The 7,073-nt window shown below is 31.3% G+C and overlaps 1 pseudogene; it reads left to right on the top strand.

Annotated features, from left to right (window-relative positions):
* Window positions 1-674: 674 nt before the first annotated feature.
* LOC113366603 lies at window positions 675-1,984 on the top strand (annotated as a pseudogene).
* The last annotated feature ends 5,089 nt before the right edge of the window (window positions 1,985-7,073 follow it).

The raw sequence follows: 7,073 nt of genomic DNA on the forward strand, positions 1-7,073 counted from the left end.
AACATACAAGAAATTATAAGTGTTCATTATTATTATCAATAATATAATATTATCAATAAAAAATATTTTCTTATTATTTCTTTTATCATAAAAATACGGTTTTGCGCTAATTTTGTTATAATTAATTAATTAATTTCCTACATTCTAACTATTTTGTAACATAGTATGTGTAAAAATAAATTTGACTTTTACCGGTTAGCATTCATTCACATTTTTGTACAAAGTACACTTGGCAGCACTGTGTGTTACCATGACATTAAATCAAACACATGTCGGAGAGGTTTGACTTGGCAACGTTGCAATGCACAATATTTGTATAGGGTTTTTCTAGAGGGAGCCGAACCGAATCGAACACGAAGCGGACGCAGCCGAACGCGCTACAGCACATGTGGCATCGGCGAGTGCCGAACGATCCAGTTGCGAGAGATTAGTTTTGCTACGTAATGCTTGTTGCTTTGCTCGGTTAATAATTGAATTATTTTGGTTAATATTGCATTTGAAGTGATGATTTTTTTCGTCAATAATGTGTTCAGTTTTAAGTGATATACGAGTTGATTAATACAAGGTGCAATTTGTATAAACACGACGAGATCTATTATTTCGTTTTTAAGGTTAGTTTTTGCTATTGCGCAGTATAACTTATTCAGGTTATTAGTCTTGATAAATAAATCAAAATGGATAAAAATACAGATTTGAATATTATGGACAAATCGATGAGATCGGTGTTGTGGGAAATATTCCGTATGAAGCAACCGAGGAAAAATTGAAAGATGTTTTTAGTGAAGTGGGTCCTGTCATATCGTTAAAATTAGTTTTTGATCGTGAAAGTGGAAAACCAAAAGGATATGGATTTTGTGAATATAAAGATCAAGAAACTGCCTTGAGTGCGATGAGAAATTTGAACGGCTATGAAATCGGAGGTAGAACTTTACGAGTCGATAATGCTTGTACGGAGAAATCTCGAATGGAATGCAGCAGCTGTTACAAGGACCACAGGTAGAAAATCCCTACGGAGACCCTGTCCCATCTGACAAAGCGCCGGAAGTAATCAGCAAAATTGTGCTAAGTTTCCTCCGGAAAGATTACTTTTGATAATGAAGCAGCTCACTGAGTGCCATCAACAAATCCCGAAGAGACTCGAAACATGCTCTTGAAAAAACCCGCAAATTTCATATGCTATACTGCAAGCGCAAGTCGTAATGAAGTTAATCGACCCGAAGGATGCAGTCAAGTTCTTATATGATCCCAATGCCACACCTAAGGTACTACAGAGATCCGATATTCCCGAACAACAAGAACACTCATTGCCGCCGCTTATGTCGAATCCTATGTATATGCAGCAAACTGTGCAAGATGTGGACTTCAGGAACCTCGACAACCGTCGAGGAGCAGGTTTTGATCCGAGAATGAGCCGCGGAGGTTTCGATGGCGGTAGTGGTAACTTTGCAATGAATAGGCCTCCGCAACAGATCATCGGCGCCGGCAGTTCGCCGATAAATACATTTTCATCACAAAGACCCGGTATGCCGACGAACATTCCACCTCCAAATCGCGCAATGCCTCCCCCTGTCCGTGGGGTGGATCCCCCGCGGATTATAGACCCGCGCAGCACTCGGCCGCCCCTCGGCGCTCTGTCACCCACGCAGCCGTCGGGCGTCTCCTCCGCCAGTCAGCAGGCAGGGGGAACGAGTGCGGCAGGACAGGCTGCGGCAGTGGCTGCAGGCCTTGGAGGCTTAGGAGGCCTGTCGCTCCCTAACCTCATGGCCGCCGGTGTGGGGCCCGGCGCCTCCGATCAGGAGAAAGCCGAGTTAATCATGCAAGTTTTGCAACTGTCAGACGAACAAATTGGCATGCTCCCTCCGGAGCAGCGGACTAGTATATTAGTGCTCAAAGATCAAATCGCCAAAAGCACGCAGCGATAATTGATTTCGAATCGCTTGTGAACTGTTTATTATTGAACGCTTATTATCCGAAGACTGCGTACAGAGGATATTTATTACATATGATTTATCACATTGATAAATATAAAAATTGTTGTGATAGTCTACAATGTATTATAAATTTATTTTTAGAGAAAATATATTTCGTATTCATATTTAAAATAAAACTTTTTTAATTTATTATACTATTGAAAAATTTAAATGATTTGATATGTTAGTCTACAATATCTAACAAATATATTTCAAATTCATATTTAGTTAAATAAAAACTCATTTTCTAATTTTCTTTCATATCTATTTTTATTTTTTGATAGATCACTTTTTGCCTAATGAAAGACTATAAACATTTTCTTAATTTATAACACGTGCTACTTTGCAGCGAATAAACTATTACGCAACAAACAATAACTTCAATTGCTGTGAATACATACTTTTATATTCTGATCAATGTACTATTTTTATATGAAATTCGAGATAAATACTCATGAACCATTATGCTGATTGATGCATAAAATAAATCTCGCTTCAAAATGTAATTTAAAATTACATTTGAATTTTTCTTCATAAGAAGCGATTGAATATTGATATCAAGATTAGAATAATTCTCATTCAAATGTTATTTTATCTCCATATATCTTTGAGATCAAAAATATAGTACACTTTTTTATAGTGTAACTAGTATTAAAAATAAACATGAAAAAGATCAATGAATATAAATTTTTTATTCAATTATAGCGACATTACTCGCAGTTTAATACAAGTTAAATTGTACTTTTGCTGTTTTATTTAAATTGTTTTTAATGTATATTATTAACTTTAAAAAAAGTCTTAATATTAATTCGAATTTATATTATTGACTTTAATTAATTAAACAAAATAAATTTATTTAAGCTTTGTGCTCCACCCTCCACCCTAACCTGAACTAAAAAAACGAATTTATAAGTAAATATCAGAATTATTGCTTCAAAATAGTTAGTTATTTTATTGATTATCAAACGCCTGACCACAACAGCCACATAGCATTTTGACGGTTTTTAGTACCACTTTATATGGTAAACGCTACGTACCATAGATTTGCATAACATTGCTCTATTTTACGGCCCCTTAGAATTCATAATATTCGGTGAATATTAATAACAAAATATTAATTTTTTTAATGAACTGTTGGATAGACTAAACTTAATATATAATTTATTATATTGATATTAATACTTAGTTCTTTATTGGTGCATATATTTTATCAGATAGTCCTCCAAATTTTAGCGTATAAATCATTCAAATGTGAGGGTATATTTGATTCTATATAGCAATAATGTGGCCCATACCCACGGTACAGTGTTGAAACTTATGCATTAGGTTTAAAATTAATAAATTATGTATAGGTATGTTATGTACCCCATATTGCAATTCATATATTTTCAATCACTTGTAATTATCAAAAAACATTTTGGCTTCGATATGGACGTATCATGGAGTATACTATATGTACATTTTAGGACGAAATATTCACAAATATTTGATCAATATTTTATTTATATAACATCTATATATGTATATTTGGCGTTAATATTATATTCAATTATTTTACTAATTTGAAAGATTTTTAGATTATTTATTTTTAGGAAGACAGTTTAGATTTTTAGTTAGTTACATACAATCAATAAAATTATAATGATTTTTTCACAACAGAAAACGGATTTTTATTTTGTAGTTTTGCTTTGTTGTCTAGTACTTTACGTAATAGATTTGAAACTAATAATCGTAATTTTCTCCATAAAAATTATTGTTTATTTATTTATTAGACAAACAAAACAAACTCAAACTGAAATGATTTTTCCAGTTTTCTAAGCCCAAATTAGCAACTTTTCTGCTGTTCAATATTATATAATATGTTATACTAAAATAACGTAACAATTTTATTTATCATATTATTATACAAGAAAAACACGAAAAGACATTTGTTATTTCGCAGAGGGAATTCAGTATAAATTATGCCTGAACAAGGGAAACTTATAAAAATAAATCAAAACTGTATAAATGATGGGAGTTTTAAAACGAACTCAACACAAGCGAGGGAAATGTTCAACAAAAAAGTTAAGATTAAATGCTATAAATTATTTAGCACCAAGAGAAAATATTGTATTGTTTCCAATGTTTCAATAAAGTAAATTAAGTATGATTTTTCATGAAAATGCAGGAAATGGGTGATTAAAAAACTTCTAATTTAATGTCGACTAACCTTATGATTTTAATTCAACTTTTTTTAATTTACGATTTATTCACAACTGTCCTTAGTGGATATTTAGAAAATATAAAGAAAATAATTAACATCAACATTATTTAGTTGATAAATAAATTATATTAGATTTTATAATTATAAGTTATAAAATCAAATACTTGTTTATGTCTGTTCTAATCTTGTCTCTGTACAAGAGTAATAATGATTACTGAAACACAACACATTTTATTTGAAGATTTCTGAACATTTTGGCTGAAAAAAATGATGTGTGTGTTTGTTTGTAATAATATATTTGAAAACATTTAATATTCTTTGAGTATTTAATTATGGTACGGGCATTTCCTGCAATTTGCCTTAAGGCACCACTAGTTTCATTACACTTTAAACAGCAACAAAAACTTAAGATTGTTGTGTTGATTTGACTTAATACTAGTCTGTTTCTCAGATGACAACCCAAACAGATGTCTTATCTCTGTGTGATGATTTATTATTACAATTATATCGATAACAGGGCAAATATTTTTTTTATTGTTTATTTGTTGACTTGGGCCCGGCGTGGTGAAATCGGTTCGAACGTGAGCTAGCACCAACTAGTCCCGGGTTCGCTGGTTCGATTCCCGCTACCGCCAAAACCTGACATCAGGCAGCTTTGATGTTAAATTTCCACTTGAGGTTATAGATCACAATATAATTTCAAGTGGAAATCGTCCTTCGTGGACATAGCATCATTCAATCATGATAACTATTAGACGTAAGAGCTCATATAAACCCCACACATAGGAGAATGGTAAACCGATGGGTTACCTGTCATAAAATACGTTAGGTCATAAGTCTTCAACAAACAGCTTATAGAACATGTAAAGTAAGAGTTCTAATTGCTGTTGAAACAATGAAATGAAAAAAATGTTTGTATACACGTACATTAGTCATATACATTTAAATATTTATTGATGCCACAATGCCGGATCAGGGCTATTTTCACTCGGAAACATATTGATACCTATATTTCCGAGTGAAAACCGTTGTCACTACTGCTTGACAACAGCCTGCTCGAAATCAGTATACAATGAAATTCTAAATATGAAAGTAATAATATTACTTCACTAATATATTTCGTCGTAATGTGAATGATATAAGGTAGGTGTATCTTTCTTTATCGCATTTGCAAGTATGCGTTGCTATCTAAAGATCGCAGGTCAAAATGTGATTCTTCATTTCCTCGAAACGCTATACAAGTTTGTATGCGAACGATGTAAACCAAATTTGCATGTCAATAGAGTATCGAAGACAAAAATAATTTGGGAATGCCAACTTTCACAACCTTGTCCTTCTCTGTAGTGTAAATTAATTTTATAAAAATGAGCGCATTACAACATTAAATAAAATTTGGATCATGTATACTATTGATGATCCTGTAATTAGCAAAGCATACTTTTTATCTTGTGCATATAGTTTTCCTCTAATATCGCCTAAATGGATATTAGGCATTATGACAACCACACTCTAAATTGAAGTTTTCCTATCAAAGAAAATCATGCCAGACTATTTAGTGATTCATTTGAACGCCTTTCAAATTTAGTATTGGATCGGTAAGTTTGAAGTATTTATCTAACACTTGACACGTTTATGACCCTCGCAAATCTGCTCAGATTTTTTACGACAGCGCTTTAGCACCCCATCCACAAGGTAATCAGACGACCGAGAATTTAATGTAATACTCCCAAAAAATACCATGTAAATCTTTTATTTATAATTGTAAAAATAGAAGAAACCATTTTTCAATTAACGTATAGTGTAAGATGTAATTAAGGATATGTAAGATGTTTTACATCTAATATAGCAAATAACATATTTTTTTTTATACCAATTATACCCATATAGAAAGTTTTTCATTTATTATATTAGATATTATAATCATTAATAAATGAAACTTGTAATATTACAGGTGACATCATTTCTTTGATTATCAATCTATATAGACAAAGTCAAGAACGTTCAGCTATACAGTTCTCTACGGTGATGATAGTAAAAAAAGAAAAAATCGAAAAAGATAAAACTTTTACCTATTATTCGAATTCAAATATATGATTAGTTTTTTTTAATTCTTCTGTTATGAATTTGGATCTAGAGACTTTCTTGCTGGGCTATTAGGAAATTCAGTCAGACTGTTTTTATACTTCTGACTGTGCTTGAGTACCTCATTTCTATAAGTTTTAGTTTTTCAATAAACTAGAATTTTAATTTACTATTTTAGTTAATTTGTAACATCATTTTTAACGTATTTGCTTATAGTATTATATTAATAAAAATGACAATTTCAAACAATAATATTTTTGGCATCACTCAAATTAAAGAAAAAATTAATGTTTGGGTCCGAGTCGGATCTGTATTTGTACAGTATATTCTGAAAATTCACGTAAACCACTTAAAAATACGTAAAAATCTAGATATTTCAATTTTGCTTATGCAAATATATTAAGTATGAATAAATGTTTTCTCTTAAATTTACATTTTATTCTAAAACAAACTTGACTTGAATTATATTTAAAAATTAATTATTATTAGTTTGAAGAAAAATCCAAACTAATTCTATTATTTGATGGAGTAATTCGTAGATAAGGAGTAATTACTACTTTGGATAACAAAATCGATTCAGTTATTTTCTGTACATAATAGTAGAAGGGATATGATGATGCAAAAAGATCTCCACAAAATCACAAGCTAGTTTTTGGTTTAAAAAAACTAGAAATTTTTATCATATTACTATCTACAATCTATGTTGGAACTAACGATACATCTTCTTACGACTTCAAAAACTGATCCGGACATGAATGTTTTTTTTCCTCAAAAATAGAAATCAAGATACAATGAAAATATAAGATACGCTATTGTTA

Source organism: Ctenocephalides felis, unplaced genomic scaffold (assembly GCF_003426905.1).
Source record: "Ctenocephalides felis isolate EL2017-DRISC unplaced genomic scaffold, ASM342690v1 CF-g0.4_SCAFFOLD_01170, whole genome shotgun sequence".
In the NCBI taxonomy this organism is placed as follows: domain Eukaryota; kingdom Metazoa; phylum Arthropoda; class Insecta; order Siphonaptera; family Pulicidae; genus Ctenocephalides; species Ctenocephalides felis.